Genomic DNA, 20,332 nt, shown 5'->3' with positions numbered 1-20,332 from the left:
TGGATTACTGTAATCACATCAGAATGGCCATCATAAATTTTCCCTGAAAGCAAATCATAATCAAAAAGTTAATGATTGTGAAAACAGACCAAGGAGAGTTATGTAATGTGATTGTTTTCTGACATGAGGGTAAGATGTCTTATGCACATAAGTTTCCTCTAGCAAGTACAGAGGACCAAGATGCCTTCTTTCCTTTTTCTTTACTTCATGACTTTTTCTTTTCTTCATGATATGACTTTTCTTCATGACCTACCTCTTTCTGATTGACCCATCTTTCTTTTTTCCCTAAGTCAACTATTTAATTACATTATAACCATCTTGCTGGTGGGAACCAGCCCATCTCTGTGAAACACTTGTGTATATCTCTAATCAGACGCATAACCTCAGAGGGAAATAGAGAGTAGTTAGATGTGGTTCTGGGAGATGAAGCAGCAAAGGTCTGATGGGGCCAGACCTCAGGAAAGGAGTCAGACCCCACACAGTGGGTGGTAAACGGGAGGACTATGTAACTTAGTAATAATGACACTGATGAGCCACTCTATTTGCTTTACCACAAGGAAGGGATTACCAAGACCATGTCTTTCCAAGATGAGGGCTGGGAGAAGTATTTTGGGGGCAAAAAGTGACTTTCAGTGTTCTTAAATCAAAGAAGCATTTTCTGACCCACACTTAGTTCCCTCTGTATAAAACTCAGAAAAGCTGCACTCCTGGGAAAGGAGGCAGGGATGAAGAAATGCACATATAGGATGGGAGAAGGAATAGCAATAAAAATGGCAAAATGTTCCTGTTCCCCCGTGTCACCCTGTTATACTTCTCCTCTTCAGACATGACATGACACCCTCTGGGAACCTTCCTGATACCTCAGCATTAACCCCTCCTTCCTCTGTGCCAGAGGTCGGTAAACATTTTCCAGAAAGGGCTAAATAGTATGTCCTTTAGGATTTGTGGGCCATATGGTCTCTGTTGCAACAACAATCAATAACACTTGTTTCAGAAACATGAATTTGTCCCAGAGTGATTAATATATTGGGGAACAATAGGAGCATGACACAAATTTCTTGTTTGTGTAAGTCCAGTTTCCTCCATGAGAAACACTAGGTGATGATGGAAAACTGCATCCCGCTGAAACAAGACACCCAGGAATACGCAAAACACGCGCACACACACGTACCTCAAACATCCACCATCTGCTCCAGGTCACCAGGGCTGCTGTGAGCCGTATCGTCCCCCACCCCCCTCCCGCCTGCGGGGCGCTACCGCTTCCCATCAGATTTCAGATGACCCTCCTGCTGAAAAGCACACAGGCTGAATAGCGCACAGGCTGAAGCCCTGCTGGCAGATGCCACGTCTTTTTCAAGGTCAACTTCCATATTTATTGTGGTATATGTTTCTTAACCATTTAACAGGATGCCATCTTTATCAGCTTCCTATCGATTTTTAATATTTGTCTCTGACTGTTTGAGTGTTGCCCACAATGCCATTTTCCCCATATGGTCTGTGGATGTTATTGCACAATCTTGCATCGGGTAGTAATTTTTAGGAACATGTACCATGTTAAAACACAACAGGCTATACTCAACTCTGCCACTTTAGGGCAAAAGTGGCTGAAGACAATACATGAACAAATGAACATAGATGTGTTCCAGTGAATTTTATTTACAGAAACAGGCAGCAGGCCAGATTAACCCATGGCTTTACTTTTTCTGTGTGTTATCTCTCTCCCCTGTGCATGATTTAGTTGTTTCCCTTAGCATCTGGATGGTAATTTGTTTATTTGAATGTCCCTGTCTCCAACTAGGCCATAAGCTCCATGAGGGAGGGGGTTCTTTTATTCATTGCTTTCCTCAGCACTCAGTCACTGTGTCCGGCAGGCAGTGGGCTCACAGAGGGCTGCTGAGTCATCTGTCTCAGAGGAGAGGTAATCTCCTCTACCAGGAGATACTCTAACCCCAAAGAGCAAGAGCTGTCTCTCTCTATCACCCACCCCAGCATGAGGCTTTGACATTCAGATTCAGATATAAGAAATATTTATTAAACCCTATCCACTGAGCATACAGGAGTAAGACCATGACTTTATGTAACTTTATGCCTTTCCTCCAGAGAAACTTGAAAGATATGTATATTACGTCCATTCCATGAAAGAAGGAATTAAATCTCTGAGTGGCTTTATAACTGTCCCAAGTCACACAGAGCTGAGCAGGGTGTGTTCACAGGAATGCTGTGGCTCCAGAGGAGAGGACATGGAATCTTGTCTGGGGGTGTCCTCACATTGACTTCCTTTTCCTCCCTCTCCATGGCAAACATGTTATGGAACTGACTTGTTAGGTTTGCCTAACAAAAACAAATGAAAAGGAGGAAACCTGAAGAAACCTACAGAACTAGTTTCTTAAAATCTATTGATGATGTTACAATAACATAAACAAGGAAACTTTAGGAACAAAAGAAATGAGATTTCTGTTACCTAGAAAAGGTAAGAAGTCCCTACATACTTCAATTTTTAGAAGGCTCTAGGAATTTTTGGGTTCTTACTATTGATTCGGTTTTATAGGATCACATTGGTTTTTTCTTGGCCACAAGCAGTTCCTGCACTCTGTTTACAGAATAACAAAGGGTTTCTGTTTCATCTGATTTGCTTTGACATGCTATAGCAAAAAAGCATTTGTTCGGCCCATTCTCCATTTATATAGGAAATATAAGCAACTATGGATAGCATCTTGCCTGAACTGGCAAAATTACCATCTGGAGTCTGTAAATGTAAGTGACAGGAATTTCTGGAAAAAAGCACAATGTTCAAAACCCACCTGGCCCCCATTATTGCTATGAAGCCTTATTCAAAGGCCCGTGATCCAGCCAACTCCCAAAAGTCTGTGATGTTGGTTAGTGGTCCAAGGCATTTCCTTGTAGACCACCCTAGCCATGGCTGGCTCTTAGCAGAGCATGTCACCAACAACCCGAAGGAGGGGAAGGTTTTCTGCTCCTTAGTATGCTTCTGCCCTGGCTGGATGCCTGGAGTGCAATGTGTACACAATCCATTTTATGAGACAGATGGAAATTGAGTTAGAGCAAATAAATCACACGGCACTCTTTTAGTGATGTCTTTCTATAGGGAATCTTCCTGTTGACTAAGTGTGGCCTTGTACCTCCTTGATTAGGCACACAGATGTTTTGTTGATATTTGACTCCTGTGAGAAGTTTCTTACTTAAAGACTCTCTGGAGCTTCTCAACATGCAGGGCTCTGCCACTTAGACACTGTGAGGAGTTCTGTGAACTGATTATTACAATCACATTCCTTCTGTAGACACACACCCACTCCAACACAACTATGCCACCAAAACCATCAACACCCCTGTATGTCTCATACCCTACCCTACCCAAATGTTTCATGCAAAGGTTGGGGCTTGGGAAAAGCAGGCAGTGACTTGGACATTATTGTTTAAGCATCTCTCTTTCCATTCTTTAAATAGATGCCCTACCTAAAATCCAGAAGATGCTTACCAAAGAAGCAACAATCTTTGGAATTGGGCAGATCAGAGATAGAATTCCAATTTTCTCAGTGAATTGTTGAGCAGCTAGACCTATTTATTAAGGGGTGGAGATAACACAGGTAGGTTTAGCTATGCAACTATAGTATTTTGAAAATAGAATATCAAGTCTAGGAAAACAGACTAACACAGATGGAGCACCCATGTTATGTCGGCACTTAACAAATTATTTTATTTAATTCTCAAATCAAATGAAGAAACTGAGGTTCCAAGAGATTAAGTATTTTGGCTCAGACCTCCCAGCTCATGAGTGGAAACCCTGAAATTCCAACAAGGCAGATTGGTCTGGCTGTAAAGACTGGGCTTAGTTGTGCCTGGGGGGCCTCTTGCCTCCTCAAAGCCAATTATTTAAATGTAGGATGTTATACAAAAAGAGTACACAAACTCTGAAAAGACACAAGCAACATAGGACCAGAATTCTGAGGAGGCCCTTCCTGAAGCAGAGGTAAGGCATAATAAATCAAGTATCAGCAGTGGTTAAAAAATATACAGTAGCAGACCTCCTGAACAAGCACTACTGAAGTCTGGAGAAGCCCTCTCAAGATTAGACACTGGTGTGCATACAGCAGAGAATTCCATTGCTTTTCTGAAACCAGTGTATGAAAAGGAGCCAAACAGGTGAAGCTGTGGATGTCTCATTCCAGATGAGACAGAAAAGACAAATAGAATAGCCAAATTCTTGCACTTCAAGACTTTAAACAAAGAATGGAGATTTGCTGACTGGAGTCAAGTCTTTTGATGAACCAAAAAATAATCAGCCCTGATTAACATTCTTTTGCATCATCAAAAGGAGATAGGTCAAAATAAGGTAATGGTAAGGTATCGATTGACCTCACATTTCTGTTAGAGGAGTCACCTGCCAGTGGGAAGGGGGCAGCTTTCTTCCCTGAGAGGGTCATGACATAGCTAGAAACTTCTGCCATTCCGTAATTCTTAATAAAAAGCTTAATCTCTCTGCAATGACTTTTAAAGTCCCATGATTTTCTCTAATGACATAGAGGGAGAGCAAAATGAAGTCATCATTCTTTTCTATTTTTTTGTGCTAAACTGCTTTTCTTGATTAGAGGCGAACTGCCTATTGTTTCATCACTACCTAGGGAGACGGTGCTGGAGAACCCTAAGACTGCACATTAGAATCGCCTGGAGAACTTTTTTAAAAAAAATAGTGATTCCTGGCCCTGGAACAGACCAAATGGTGTAGAACCCTTGAGAGGGGTGAGCCCAGGAAGTAGTGTTTTTTAATAAGCTCCTCAGATGATTCTAACATCCAGGAGGGTAAAGAACATCTGGATAGTGCTGGGCATCTAAGCTTTGTCAGAAGAACTGGATCAGTGGTTTGGGATTTGAATTCTGACTTCACTTCTCACTAACTGTAACAATGGGCAAAACACGGACCTTTCTAAAAGTCAGCTTCCTCTCCAATAAAATAAAGATATTCACACTGCAAGGGACAAATGACGGAGTCTGCAGAAATCTTTTAAAAACTATGAAAACACTATAAATAGGAAGTATTACCATTATGTCTATCACATATCTTAATTAAATCAAGTGTGTTTTGCAGATAAATATAATGTAAAACCCCTTTAACTCCTGTAAGACTTTTTTATTCTGAGACTTTGAGTAAGGCCATCTTAGGCTGGCCAATATGGGTGAATAAATAAAAATAATTGGGATCTCCTTAAACTTTTAGAGGCAAGAAAGTACAAAGGATATTTCTCTGGAAGATGAAAAGGGACATTCCTTGAAACTAATGAGTCACTGATTTATCCTCATACCCATATTACTAAGGAGCTTATCCTTCTAAGGAGAACATTTCTCCTTGGGTCACAGCAGCAAGTTTGTGTGCCAGTAACTAAGGGGCCCTTAGGTGGTGCATGCTAGGAGGTAAGGACACTTAATTATTCCTAAAGAGTCACTTATTGATCACAGGGTAGGAAGAGAAAGCAAATGCTTTATCTAAATTACCTCTGATCAATTGATTTGAGAGGTGTTGAAGATTAAGTGACAGGCAGGGAGTTGCATGAAATTAGCAAAACAAAATAAGCTGTATTCCTGAATGATCAGCCAAAATCTCCTAAGGGGGAAAAATCACAGGTTCGGCCCATGATGCATGTCCTATTAGAAGTATTGAAATGCAATACTCAACAACATTGGATGATGGCTTTGAATAAGAAGAGAAATACAACACTTGTTTCCTGTCTGACTCAAATGCACCAGGTGGAAAAAGGACAGTGATAACAAATATCTAGGGAGCTATGTGAAGTTTATAAAGTGAGGGAACTGGAGTCCTGCCCCCTTGCTGGCTCTAGTTGAAGTGCTATTCCACAGGATGGGAGAGAGAGTGCAAGGAAGGGATGTGTATTCAAGTGCCCATCTTTCCCTGAGCTGTCGTTTATTATAAAATTTTGCACACCATCAAGATGTGCATTACTAGATAATGATTAAGTAAACTGTCACGTTTCTAAAGTGACATATTAAGGAGCCATTATGAAAAGTGTTAGAGAAAAATGTTCTTGACATGGAAAGTGTTGACAATATATATGGTTTTAAAAAGCAAGCTGTTTTGGGGTGCCTGGGTGGCTCAGTTGATTAAGCGTCCGACTCTTGATTTCTTCTCAGCTCAGGTCATGATCTCAGTTCATGGGATTGAGCCCCATGTCTGGCTCTGCACTGACAGCATGGAGCCTGCTTGGGATTCTCTCTCCCCATCTCTCTCTGCTTCTTCCCCACTTGCTCTCTCTCTCTCCAAATAAATAAATAAACATTTAAAAAATAAAAATAAAAAAAGCTGTTTTATATGATGCCTTTTCATATAAAATGACATGTATATAATATGAAAAATAGTCAAGCTTTTTATTCATTTATTCATACCACAAATATTTACTGGGTGCTTTCCACAATTCTAGACATGGGAGAAATAATGGTAGAAAAACAAAAGCCCCAGTTTGATGGAACTTAGATTCTAGGGACAGGATGCAGGAAATAAACAAATGAGCATGTAAATATATAGTACCTCAGATACTAGTACGTGCTATGGAGAAAAATAAAACAGAAGAGAGGGAGTAGGGATTGCCAGGGCAGGAGCTCCTCTGCAGGTAAGCAAGCCTTCCAGTTAACACACACCTGTTGATGTTTTCTCAGTTTTCCAAATAATCCTGTCTTCTCTTCATAGGTAGAAAAATAAAGTTTTGTTTGTTTGTTTGCTTTAAGAAAATACTAGGTCCTGGAAGCAACTGGCTAGCTCACAGTACAGCATGTGAGTCTTGATCTCTGGGTCTTGAGTTCAAGCCCCACGTTGGGCATGGGACCTACTTAAAATTTAAAAAGTAAATAAATAAAGAAAATACTAGGTCCTGAAAAACATGTCTTCCTAACTTATAGGAGATAAAGTATACAAAAAAGAAAACTAGCTCAGGACCAAAATCAGAAAAAAAGGGGGAAAAGGAAGAAAAAGCATAGCCTTCCTGTAAATCCTATCCATACCGCATTTCAGAAAATTAAAAATGCAAGCTAGAAAATAACACTATACCCACATATGCATGTGTGCACACACACACACACAAATGTAAAAGAATAAACTGGAAGGATTTTCACCAAATCCACAGTTGTGGCAATGGTTGGATGATGGGTAAAGGGGTATGGGCCAAGGTGTGGAGCAAAAAGACACTTCAGTTTTATTTCTATTTATTTTTCGTTAAAAATCAAAGACTTAAAGAAAATGTGAAAAAAGAAATGTTCAAAATAATAATTCCTGGTGGTGAATATAATGTTTGTCATGTTATTATTTTCTGTGCTCTTAAAAAAAAAAATCTCAGCACATAACACCAAAGCATCATACCTGCTCCTCCTTCACCACACCCTCATCCCATTCCATCTCTTTCTAACTCTCCCTTGGTTTCCGGTAGAATCTACTTATAATAAAATCATACAATGGCATCAAAGCAATCCATGAAATTAAGATTTAAAAATCAGCTTTTTAGCATCATTCACTTGTTTATTTATTCATTAAATATTGTGCACCCATTGCACACCAACAAGATATTTCTGTTGTAATTACATCGCAATGATCAGGTCTTAAAAACCAAATGCCACATTCTATTAAGAAGTTGAGAGTTGAAAACATAAAATTGGTGAGTAAATTTACCAACAGGAAGTGAATTCGGGCAATTCTGTGTAGCGGATAGGATTTTGATGAGATTATGACCTTGTGATAAATCTTAGGTAGATAATAATTTGGGGTATACCTTAGCTGCTAAACCCAAATGCAAGAGCAAAAAATGTGTATACCTTGCTGATGTTTTCCCAAGATTCCTTTCTTCCATTACAGAATTGTTTTGTTTCACAAAGAAAACATAAAATTCCTTCTAGTGTGAATGACAGCAGTAGCCTTTATGACTAATCAAAGGGAAAGGAAATGTAAATTTGTCTTTTTTTTCAAAACAAATTAAAAATTAGGAGCCAATGAATTTCATAAGGACTGATATGGCAGTGTGCAATCCTACCAGCCCCAGAATCTCTAATCGCCTTCACTGACCTGACTGCAGACTAGAATTTTCCCAGAAGAAAGCAGATAGCATTGTAACTGATGTTCTCAGAACAGCATGGAGCTCAGCAAACAGGAGAATTCTGGTCCAGAAGCAGCTTGTGAAATCACATCCTACCAACCTTCACTAATGGAGGAGAACACCAAGGAAATAATAGCTTTGTGAGGGTCAGATTACAGAAAGAACTACAGCCAGGACAGGGAGCCCATACCTTCTCCAGACTATGAGGACACTTAAATTCTTTCCTGGGTGACTATGTAACCCAATAGCCAAACTGTTCAGCATAATGGAAACCAGGGCTTTCATATAATTAGTTTCTCATCCACTCATCACCCCTCACATCCCTCTCACTCTGTCTATCCCCTACTCTCTCCTTTCTAAACTACTTTTTTCCCCCATCAAATATATAGTCACAGACTATTGAAAAAGCAGTCTTGTAAATACTCCCTCAAGAGCTTTAGTGTATTGTACAAAGATTAAAAAGTTAAAAGTTAAGCTTTGTGCAGTGGCAGTATTGTAGCCAATGAGGTTTATCCGAGGTGCAATTATTGCTAATTAAAAAAGTTAAAAGTTAAGTGATGTAAGATTTACATAAAAGAATATTCTCAATGAAAAATGCTTCCTCCACTGCTTATGATTTCTACCATTAACGTCAGAGTTAAGGCAGAGTCCCTCAGATGAATTCTCTGTAAGAAATTATGATTGGTTTTTCAATTAAAAAATAATCCTCTTTTTTAAGAAAGCATACTCTGGATCTCCTGGATGACCATTACCTAGTCAAGTACTGCTGTGCAAATTCAGAGCCAGTATTTTTACTGGGATCCACAGTAATATTTTCATTGTCTCGGGCAAGTGAGGAAATGAGCAAGTGTTCAAGAAAGGTAAAAGCCAAATTATGTGAGAGAATCCTCTATGAACAACAACTGTGAGGGAAAACAAGGAAGAACTGAGTCACCACACAACAGGTAGGACAGGCATGTTATACTCAGGAGAAACCCAATGCCCATGGTCAGCACCATGCTCAAATTTTCTCAGCAATTCCACTTTCAGTGAAACCATATCATCTATCGTATTAAATTAGTGTACTTAATTTGAATTTTATGCACTTTATGTATTGTATTTAATTTGTAAATTTGTTTTAGTTTTATCTTTGTAGAAGAGCTACAAACGCGAGGTTTTTATAAGCAGTTTAATGTTTTTATGCATTCATGTAACAAACTAATAAACATAAGTCAACACAGGGCAGAGTCTATAAAATTTTATTTCTTAAAACGGGGTCTGTATATTGTTTCATTTTGAGAAATACTGAGTTAAAGAGCGTCTACACTGAATACTACTTGCGACAGGCAGAATAAATGCCACTCAAAGATGTCCCCCTTCTAATCCCTGGAACAGGAAAAAGGACTTTGCAGGTATAATTAAGTTAAGGATCTTGTGACAAGGAGATTATCCAGGTGGGCCTGATATAACCATTAAGGTCCTTACAAGAGAAGAGTGGAGATCAGAGTAAGCAGTAGATGTGAGGACAGAGCAAGAGGTTGGAGTAATTAAAGAAAAAAAAAGCCAAGAAATGCGGGCAGCTTCTAGAAGTTAAAAAGGGAAAGAAACATTCTCTCCTCAAGCCTCCAGAAGGAGCACAACCTTGCCAACACCTTGACTTGGGACTTCTGATTTCCAGAACTCTGAGAATACATCTGTATTGTTTTAACCACTAACTTTGTGGCAATTTGCTGCAGCACCAATGGAAACAAATACACTACTTAATCCATTTGTATAGAATGACCTTCAGATGAGCACATGCCACTGTGTTATCCAGAAAGCAAATCCACCACTCTCTGCAATCACCAAAGAGGCTCTCAGATTATGAGAGAGCAAAGTCAGACTTCAGTGGAAGGAAGACAGGAGGACATGTGGAAGTGTGGGTAAGTCTGCACAGGGCACCCCACTGGAAGACTCTTTGTTAGAAAAGGAACCGTGTGCAAGTACTGGGTTTCTCATTAGTGAGTGCGGGTTGGCAGAAAAGTAAAGGAAGTTGGGAGTCAGAACAGCCACCCAAAGGAGAACATAACTGGACAGGCGAGAACGGTACTGGAAGTTCTGACTGCACAGCCACCTGAGTAGTTTCACTGAAACCTGACCCTTGCCTCTGAATTGTTAAATCTGGCCTCAAACTCTTCCCAGCATTTAGGTTCCCAGTGTAAGTGAGGCCCCCCAGGGATCAGCTCTAGAGAAGAAAGTGGGGTCTGGGGAGCTTGGGTGGCTCAGTTAGTTAAGCATCCAACTTCAGCTCAGGTCACAATCTCACAGTTGGTGAGTTTGAGCCCCACATTGGGCTCTATGCTGACATCTCAGAGCCTGGGGCCTGCTTCAGATTCTGTGTCTCCCTCTCTCTCTGCCCCTTCCTACCCCCTCTCAAAAATAAATAAACATTAAAAAAAAGGGGAGCATGGGTGGCTCAGTCGGTTGAGCCTCAGGCTTCGGCTCAGGTCACGCTCTCACTGTCTGTGCGTTCAAGCCCCATGTTGGGCTCTGTGCTGTCAGCTCAGAGCTGGAGACTGCTTCGGATTCTCTGTCTCCCTCTCTCTTGCCCCTCCCCTGCTCATGCTCTGTCTGTCTCTCTCCCTCCCTCTCTCTCAAAAATAAATAAAGAAAAAAAGAAAAAAAGAAAAAGAAGAAAAGAAAAAAAGAAAGTGGATTTAAAAAAAGAAAAAAAGAAAATGGATTCTGACTGCACTTAAGAGTCAAGGCAAATGAGGGGCACCTGGTGGCTCAGTTGGTTAAGCATCTGACTCTTGGTTTGACTCAGGTCATGATCTCACAGATCATGACTCAAGCTCCACAATGGGCTCAGTGTGGACAATGCAAGAGCCTGCTTGGGATTCTTTCTTTTTCTATCCTCCCCTCTGTCCCACTTCTCTCTCATAAATAAACTTTAAAGGAAAAAGAAAAGAGTCAAGGCAAATCAGAGCTCACCCAGGTTATAAGTAAGGCCAGGGCACTGGAGAGACCAACAGAGGAAGCTCTTCTCTTCCTGGTCATAACTGAGAGACTAGGAAAAGAAATTGAGTCAAGAACCAAACACAGCCTGTGATAATTGTGCAGAAAGCAATAGAAAATGAATATAAAACACCACTATTTTTTTTTTTAATTTTACCCTCTGAAGGAACTAGGAGAAGCGATTATTCCCTATGCATCTTCAATGATGCAAGCAGAAACCAAACAAGACATCATGGTGGCTGACAGGGAGGATAACAGCAATAGAGAAAAGAAAACTTAAGTATAAGCTAAACATAGTGACAGGGAATTTTCAACGTGCTGAATAGGAAAAATATGCAGCCAAGAATCCTTTATCCAGCAAGCCTGTCATTCAGAATAGAAGGAGAGATAAAAGTTTTCCCAAACAAAAACTGAAGGAATAAATCACCACTAAACCAGCCCTACAAGAGAGTCTAAGAGGGACTCTGTGAGTGAAATGTTGCAAAGACCAGAAAGGATCAGAGACATCACTACAAGCATGAAACCTACAGATAACACAATGACTCTAAATCCATATCTTTCAATAATAACACTGAATGTAAATGGACTAAATGCTCCAATCAAAAGACATAAGGTATCAGAATGGATAAAAAAAACAAGACCCATCTATTTGCTGTCTACAAGAGACCCATTTTAGGCCCACAGACACCTTCAGATTGAAAGTGAGGGGATGGAGAACCATCTATCATGCTACTGGAAGTCAAAAGAAAGCTGGAGTAGCCATACTTATATCAGACAAACTGGATTTTAAACTAAAGGTTATAACAAAAGATGAAGAAGGACATTATATCATAATTATGGGGTCTATCCATCAAGAAGAGCTAACAATTATAAGTGTTTATGCACCGAATTCGGAACACCCAAATATATAAAACAAACATAAGCAATCTTATTGGTAAGGATGTGATAACTGCAGGGGACTTTAATACTCCACTAGAAAGATCATCTAGACAGAAAATCAATAAAGAAACAATGGCCCTGAATGATACACTGAACCAGATGGACTTGACAGATACCTTCAGAATTTGTCATCCTAAAGCAGCATAATACACATTCTTTTCGAGTGTACATGGAATATTCTCCAAGATAGATCACATACAGGTCACAAAACAGCTCTCAATAAATATAAAATAATTGATATCATACCATGCACACTTTCAGATCACAATGCTATGAAACTTGAAATCAACCACCGGAAAAAGTTTGGAAAACCTCCAAATGCATGGAAGTTAAAGGACATCCTACTAAAGAACAAATGGGTCAACCAGGCAATTAAAGAAGAAATTTAAAAATATATGGAAACAAATGAAAATGAAAACACAACAGTCCAAATTCTTGGGATGCAGCAAAGGCAGTCCTAAGAGGAAAATATGTTGCAATCCAGGCCTATCTCAAGAATCTAGAAAAATAGCAAATACAAAATTTAGCAGCACACCTAAAGGAACTAGAAGCAGAACAACAAAAGAAACCCCAAGGCCAGCAGAAGAAGAGAAATAATAAAGATGATCAGAGCAGAAATAAACAACATAGAATCCAAAAAAAACAAAAAAAAACAAAACAAAACAACAACAAAAAAAACAAACCAGTAGACCAGATCAATGAAACTAAGAGTTGGTTTTTTGAAAAAATAAATAAAATTGACAACCCCCTAGCCAGACTTCTCAAAAAGAAAACAGAGACGACACAAATAGATAAAATCATGAATGAAAATGGATTTATCACAACTAATCCCTCAGAAATACAAGCAATTATCAGGGAATACTATGAAAAATTATATGCCAACAAACTGGACAACCTGGAAGAAATGGACAAATTCCTAGATACCCACACATTACCAAAACTTAAATGGGAAGAAATAGAAAATTTGAGCAGACCCAAAACTACTGAAGAAATTGAATCAGTTATCAAAAATCTCCCAACAAATAAGAGTCTTGGGCCAGATGGCTTCCCCGGGGAATTGTACCAGACATTTAAAGCAGAGTTAATACCTATCCTTCTCAAGCTGTTCCAAAAAATAGAAGCAGAAGGAAAACTTCTGGGCTCATTCTATGAAGCTAACACTACCTTGATTCCCAAAGCAGACAGAGACCCACAAAAAAGGAGAATTACAGGCCAATATCCCTGATGATCATGGATGCAAAAATTCTCAACAAGATACTAGCAAATTGAATTCAAGAGCATATAAAAAGTATTATTCACCATGAATAATGGGATAAGTGGGATTCATTCCTGGGTTGCAGGGTTGGTTCAATATTTGCAAATCAATCAATGTGATTCATCACATTAATAAAAGAAAGGATAAGAACCACATGATCCTGTCAATAGGTGCAGAAAAAGCATTTGACAAAATACAGCATCCTTTCTTAATAAAAACCCTCCAGCAAGTTGGGATACAAGGAATATACTTAAACATCATAAAAGCCATATATAAAAAGCCCACAACTAATATCATCCTCAATGGGGAATAAGTGAGAGCTTTCCCGCTAAGATCAGGAACACGACAGGGATGTCCATTCTCACCACTGTTGTTTAACATAGTGTTACAAGTCCTAGCATCAGCAGTCAGGCAACAAAATGAAATAAAAGGCATCAAAATTGGCAAAGAAGTCAAACTTTCACTTTTCACAGATGACATGATACTCTACATGGAAAACCTGAAAGACTCTGCCAAAAGACTGCTAAAACCGATACATGAATCCAGCAAAGTCACAGGGTACAAAATCAATGTACAGAAATCAGTTGCATTTCTATACACCAATAATGAAGGAACAAATGGAGAAATCAGGAAACGAATCCTATTTACAATTGAACCAAGAAGACATCCAGATGGCCAAAAGACACATGAAAGCTCAATGTCAGTCATTATCAGGCAAATACAAATCAAAACCACACTGAGATATCACTTCATGCCAGTCAGAGTGGCTATAATGAACAACTCAGGAAACTACAGATGCTGGAGAGGATGTGGAGAAACAGGAACCCTCTTGCACTGTTGGTGGGAATGCAAACTGGTGCAGCCGCTCTGGAAAACAGTGTGGAGGTTCCTCAAAAAATTAAAAATAGATCTACCCTATGACCCAGCAATAGCACTATTAGGAATTTATCCTACTACTAGGAATTTATCCAAAGGATACAGGGGTGCTGATTCATATGGGCACAAGTATCCCCAATGTTTAGAGCAGTGCTTTCAACGATCGCCAAATTATGGCAAGAGCCTAAATGTCCATCAACTGATGAATGGACAAAGATGTGGTTTATATACAATGGAATACTACATGGCAATGAGAAAGAATGAAATCATGCCATTTGCAGCAACATGGATGGAACTGGAATATATTATGCTGAGTGAAATAAGTCAGTCAGAGAAAGATATCATATGTTTTCACTCATGTGGATCTTGAGAAATGTAACAGAAGACTATGGGGAAGGGAAGAGGAAAAAATAGTTACAAACAGAGAGGGAGGGAAGCGAACCATAAGAGACTCTTAAATACAGAGAATAAACTGAGGGTAGATGGGGGGAGTGGGGGACAGGGGGAAATTGGTGATGGGCATTGAGGAGGGCACTTGTTGGGATGAGCCCTGGGTGTTTATGTAAGCGATGAACCACGGGAATCTACCCCCAAAACTAAGAGCACACTTTACACACTGTATGTTAGCCAATTTGACAATAAATTACATTAAAAAATAAAAAAAAAAAATAAATAAATGTTTAAATAAAAAAAAGTATAAGCTAAACATTGTCTAGTAAGAAGTAATGGTATATCTTCTGTCCCTTAATTCTCTTGTCCACTCTCCTGCCATTTTCACTGCTTCCTAGGCCTCCTCCCTTCTTCACACCCCATACTTAGGGAGGCAAGATTAAGATGTTATCATTAATCAATCCTCTGAACACAATCAGGCCAGGGCACACTAGCTCACTGTACAGGGAAATACATTACAGCTATTGGTTTCAATGAAAATAGAGTTAATGATCTTCTGTGTTGTCACTCAATACTTTCCTATTGTAGCTTTGCACAATAACTCATTTTGGGGCCCTGAAGTATCATTTTATTATAGCTATCATTTAACAATCTAAGAATAATGTATTAGCTAAAAAGACAGAGATTCCAATTCTGTTCTAGAGCTTAAGTCTTCTATCAGGAGCCTATTTTAAGTAACAGAAAATGTACTAATATTGTCACTACCCTCTCACAACATAAAATATAAAGATCACAAATGTTGCATAGGGAATTCTGAATCCATTCTAAAGATGCTTTCCACCCTTCAAAATACAATATCTTATGTTTTTAAGTGTTTAAAGTGGTTGGGGAGTATTATCCTCTTCATTATGATCCATCATTTCAGAAGTAAATTCCTTAAATTTTAGCTACCTTAGAATTCATGATAAATTTAAATTTAACTAAAGTAGGGTTGATATCATAAGATCTAAGAAAAAAACATTATGAAGATCATAACAGTAGAATCTGTAACGTATTTAGGAAAAATGGTTTTCCTATAGAGTGTTGGCATTCATTTGGATGATACTAATTACAAAATACGTCTCATCCCCTTGAAACAAATAAATGGATTCTTATAAAACCATGGCACATTTGAATTGGAAGGGACCTAGAGTTATCTATTTCCTTCAATCATTCAGACTTGAATAGGTCACCTCCACCGTAATTCCAACTGATTGCCCAGACCTTCCCTGAACACCGGCAGAAATAGGATGCATTCTCATCTTTGGCAGCTTATTCTCCTCGTTCTGGGACAACAGCCTATCTGGGTGTCCTTCCTTTGACCCTCATGTCACACCTCTGCCCTCTATAGCCATGCATAGTGAGTCTACCCCAGTGGGACTCCCCAGAGTTCCCCTCTTTGACCCCTGCACACAAAATCTAGTTTTAAGTCTCTCACCATCATTGTTCCAGTACTCTGGGTCACTCCAATCTGTCACTGCCCCTCCTGTCATCTGGTGTCTGCAACCCAACCTGGTTTTCCAGTGAAGGTTTGACCTACTTGCAGCATTTGTTGAGCATTGGAATTTCTGTAAAAAGTAGATACAATTGCATTCACTAGATACACTCTATAAATCAGACTTGCCGTTAAGAATGGTCTCTACCCTCCATGAGCCCAAAATTTGAGGGTCTTTTTCTCTATAGTTCCTCTCTCAAGAGTCCAAATTATCTCTTTAAGTCATCCTGAGCTATAAAAGTCAAAACAAATCAAAATTAAGGTTGCCCAAGAATCACCCCTAGCAATACAGAAATGAGAAGCCAAACATGATCAGGTGTACTGCTTCCTCATTGTAAAAATTACTGAAAAACAAGCTGAAAAAAGAGACTCAAAACACAAGTTGAAAAAGTCTCCTAACTTGAAATTTTTCCTTTTACAAACTTTCCCATCTGGGGAAAGTAGATTGAATCACATTGAAAGTAGATTCATCCTTGTGATTGAAATGCAGAAAAGATTACTTTAATATTTTCTGCTTTCAAAACAAAGCCCTAAACTTACTAGCCAAATGTTCACTAGGCCAGGTTTTAAAGCTATTTATTTAATACTCTTGTTCTTAACACTCAGGACTTGCTAGGGGAAGCAATGTGTTTTCAAGGTAGAGTGGCAGAAGAGAGAGGAAAGGAGACCCATGACGTGAAGCACAGGCCCAAGGAGACTGCATCCTGTTGGTTGACACAGTGGCAAGACCCAAGCTCATGATGGGAGCCAGGGACAGCCTTCTGGCAGGTGCCTTGGCTCCCAAGAGATCAGTTCACTAGCATTCCAATGCTACATTTTGTAATGAAACAAAAGATAATTACCCCCTTAGAAGTTGGGTGTTTGGGTTTCACACCTTCTCATTTGGGCATTCTTTGCTTGGCCATCAACAAGAACTGATTGAAAAGAAATAGTCACAGAGATTTCAATTACTGTTAATGTGGCCTAAGTGTTTTCACTGTCACAGTCTAGGGCTTCAACTTTTTAATAAGTTTCCCATAATTATTACAAGTTTTTGGTCTAATTCCAGCTGAGGATTTAATGGGACTCATTCTGACAAGATATAGGATATTGTCCCAATAGATGTTCATTTGGAAATGGGCCACTTGCAATTTCGAGTGTGCAGAGCTGTGCAAGATTAAAAGCACTGGCAGTATAATTTCCACCTTGTGTCCCAGGCTCTGTGGATTTGTAGCTCATCCAGGCTGTCCATCTGGGGAGCAAACAGCATGTACTCCTTGATGAGAAACTCTGGCCAACCAACCAGCTGTGAAAAAAATAGATTACTCTTGTCATTTTTTTCTCCTAGGTAATTTGCTGGGAGTAAAAATACAATTTCTTAGAAGGTATGCAGTTAAAAGCAAATCCTAGGGATGTGTCTGATTTATATTTAAAACTTCACTACACTTTTATTTGTTAAATTTAATTTTCAACAATACCCTGGCTGTGATAATATTTTCTAATTCACAGGAGATGGAAAGGTTGGTTTCTGGTATTTGTACACTAAGCAAACACAGGAAGGAGGATGTGGAAGAGAAAGAGCATAGGAGAAGGACTCAGCTGGCAGGCTGAGCTGAGCACAAAGAAATGCACTGTTGTTCTTCCTAAGGTAAAGAAGATATTATGGTGGAATTAAGTGACTTTTGGGAAAATAAATCTTCCTATTGACCACAAGTAGCTAAAATGGTAAATGCATCTTTTTAAAGGCTCTGACATAGAACTTCATCCTTGTGAAAACTCAGAAGGTCATGCTAGATAGATAATCAGAGTAATTCTAGATCAATTGAGCTGAAGAGCTGAAAGAGGGAACGGTGTGAGTTGTAATATATAACACCTATAGGTAAAACATGGCCACGCTATGCATTTTCAGCCAACCAAAGGGAATGGAAGGATATATGCCAAGTAAAATTAAACTCTTTAATTTGTAACCAGTGGAGAGTTAATGATAAAATTTGAAGTGAAAGAATTTGCACTAATACTTCTGCACTGTGAGTTACAAAATATGTAGACATAAATGAGTGTTGCACAGTAACTGGCTGTCTAGCTTTTAAAAATCACAGCACTGTAATGAGAAATTGTTCTGACCCAGAAGTTATTCTTAAAAACTTAATTCCAAATAGGAGTTAGCATTTTTAATTGATATGTTAATGTTACATATTATTTCACTTATTTTGACATTGGCTATAGTTAGTTATCCATTAGTATATACATGTATACACATGCACACACACACACACACACAACAAAGGACTATATATACAAATCATATGCTATGACTTTTATTGATTCTTATAATTCAATAAAAGGAAGCCAAACAAACCAATAAAAATAATAGGCAAAGATTTGATCAGAATTTCCACAAAAGAAGATACATTAATAAATAAGAAGCACATGAGTTGGAGCTCAATATCATGAATTATCAGGGCATTGCAAATTAAAATAATGAGATATCACTCCACATTCATTAGAGTAAATAAAATTTAAAAGCCTGACACTATCAAGTGTTGATGAGGATATGGAGCAACAGGAACTCTACGGCATTGCTTATACAAAATGGTTTGATTTCTTTGGAAAATAGCACATATAGAGTGGAATATGCTCTTACTATGTGACCCAGCCATTCCAGTCCCAGATATTTATTCAAGAAAAATGAAAACATATGTCTATACAAAGACTTGTATATGCACATTTTTGACAGCTTTATTCATAATAGTCAAAAACTGGAAATAACTCAAATGTCCTTCACACACCGAATAGCTAATTAAACTAAGGTATACTCAAACAATAGAATATTATTCAGCAATAAAAAAGTAACTTCTAATACATACAACATGGGTGAATTCCAAGAACATTATGCTCAGCAAAAGAAGCCAGAGGGTACTATACGATTGCATTTGTATAAAGATCTGAAAAGACAAATCTAATCTTTAGTGACAGAAAAAAAAAAAAAAAAAAGATTAGTGGTAGCCTGAAGTCAGAGATGGGATCTGGTTATTGACTAAGATGGGCACAAAGGAACTTTCTGGGTAATAAAAATTCCTTATATATTTATAATGGTGGTATTTATACAAATATATAAATGTTTTAAAACTCATCAGAGTACATTTCATTGTATGCAAATATATCTCTATAAATGTGTTAAATACATTTCTTTAATTGTCAATGGCTTCCTAATTTATTCCTTTTTAAATGATTATCAGTTGCCTTGGTGGCTCAGTCAGTTAGGCAGCCGACTCGGCTCAGGTCATGATCTCATAATTCATGGTTTCAAGCCCCACATCAGGCTCTGTGCTGACAGCTCAGAGCCGGGGGCCTGCTTGGGATTGTCTGTCTCCCTCTCTCTCTGTCCCTTCCCAAATTGGGCTCTCTCTCAAAAATAAATAAATAAACATTAAAAAAAAATAATTTTCAATAATTATCAAGCTTCTCTGAGCCTCACAGTCTTCCTTTCATCTCCTTCTCTACCAAACCCACCACATTAGCTATCCTGATGTGTAACTTGAACATGCCAGACACACTAAAATCTGACGGAATGCCATTTCTTCTTTCTAGAAAACTATACTCTCAGATCCCACTTGATTCACCTCTTCATCTTCTTCAATTCTGTTCTCAAGTGTCTTTTTCTCAGGGGGACCCACTCTGTCCACTCTATTTAAAATTATAACCTTCTTAATGTTGCCCATAATCTTACTGTGTTTTTTTTTCTGCATAACTTCTATCACCTTCTAATATACTCAATATTTTTTCTGATTTTTATTATATTTATTATCTTTAGGCTCCCAATTACAATGTAAATATCACAAGTTTGGGATTTTATCTGTTGTATTCATTGCTGAATATATTGATACATAGGAGGCACTTAACATATGTGTGCTGAATAAGTGAATAAATAAATGCATAAAAGAAATAACATCAACTACATAGTCATAATACTAAATATGGCAAAACCAAATTCTCACATTAAAAAAGAGAGATGGTCATATCAGGGTATAAAACAAAACCCAACTACATTTACCCAAATAAAAGAAACCAAGCCTGAAAATCACTTTATAAGAGATTAATACAAGCAAACAAAAGAAAAAGCAGCAGCAATGTTAATATTAATAAAGACTAATCTAATATAGAGAGAATATCATGTATTCTACATAATCTAACAGTTATAAATCTATAGGCATCAAAAAACACAGCATCTAAAATAAGAAACAAATATATTACAAATGAAGCAGAGCTTGGTAA

The 20,332-nt window shown here is 38.4% G+C and overlaps 1 long non-coding RNA gene and 1 pseudogene across 2 annotated transcripts in view; one reads left to right on the top strand and one right to left on the bottom strand.

Annotated features, from left to right (window-relative positions):
- LOC125929534 (uncharacterized) overlaps nt 1-20,332 on the bottom strand; it is a 233,457-nt gene that overhangs the window by 46,901 nt on the left and 166,224 nt on the right. For both annotated transcript variants that reach the window (XR_007459896.1, XR_007459895.1), the window contains 2 exons: nt 17,263-17,363; nt 16,022-16,151 (listed from right to left, as the gene is read on the bottom strand). This is a non-coding gene — a long non-coding RNA (uncharacterized LOC125929534). The remainder of the gene's footprint in view (nt 1-16,021; nt 16,152-17,262; nt 17,364-20,332) is intronic.
- On the top strand, nt 8,582-8,709 carry LOC125931200 (uncharacterized; annotated as a pseudogene).

The sequence above is a fragment of the Panthera uncia genome, chromosome A2 (genome assembly GCF_023721935.1).
Source record: "Panthera uncia isolate 11264 chromosome A2, Puncia_PCG_1.0, whole genome shotgun sequence".
NCBI lineage: Eukaryota > Metazoa > Chordata > Mammalia > Carnivora > Felidae > Panthera > Panthera uncia.
This window is presented reverse-complemented; position numbering and strand designations above follow the sequence as displayed.